Source organism: Myotis davidii, unplaced genomic scaffold (genome assembly GCF_000327345.1).
Source record: "Myotis davidii unplaced genomic scaffold, ASM32734v1 scaffold436, whole genome shotgun sequence".
Classification (NCBI taxonomy): domain Eukaryota; kingdom Metazoa; phylum Chordata; class Mammalia; order Chiroptera; family Vespertilionidae; genus Myotis; species Myotis davidii.
This window is the reverse complement of record NW_006292604.1, coordinates 4,366,490-4,367,023: the sequence shown is the minus strand read 5'-3', so window position 1 is coordinate 4,367,023 and position 534 is coordinate 4,366,490. Positions and strand designations below refer to the sequence as shown.

The following is a 534-nucleotide window of genomic DNA, read 5'->3' as shown; positions in this document are numbered from 1 at the left end:
TGAACCCCACTCCACCTCTGGACCCTTCCCATCCCTGACCCCGTCCACCCCTGGACCCTCCACCCCACGACCCTTCCCACCCCTGGGCCCTCCACCCCTGGGCCCTGCAAACCCACTCTGGGCCGAGTGCCTGGGCGCATAATCAGCCGCCCCAGGACCAGCTGAACCACTGCCAGTGCTCGAGGAACAGAAGAGCAGCGCCCACGGCCGAGAGCTGTCCTGTATCTGACTCAGGTCATCAACTAACTGCCCAGCCAGCTATGGAGGCTGCCCCCCACCAGCCGGCTCCGCGTCCTCCCCTCAGCACCTCACCCTCCTGCGCAGCCTCCTGATCTAGTCGCTCGAGGTCGGATGAAGTGGAAACAGCTGGGAGCGCTTCTTAACGAGAAGGGCCTGAGGGAGGCTCCTTCCTGGTGCCGTGGCTACAAAGACGGGCAGGGCCCTGGCACAGCCCCTCACCCAGCAGGGGCCCAGGTCCCCCGCGCAGGCGACAGTCCTCATGCCCTCCTGGCTTCGCTTCTGAACGAGTGGCCG

At 66.3% G+C, this 534-nt stretch overlaps 1 protein-coding gene across 1 annotated transcript in view; it reads right to left on the bottom strand.

Moving 5' to 3' along the window:
- TIAM1 (T-cell lymphoma invasion and metastasis 1) overlaps positions 1 to 534 on the bottom strand; it is a 72,855-nt gene that overhangs the window by 69,572 nt on the left and 2,749 nt on the right. The gene's annotated exons all lie outside the window — the stretch shown is intronic.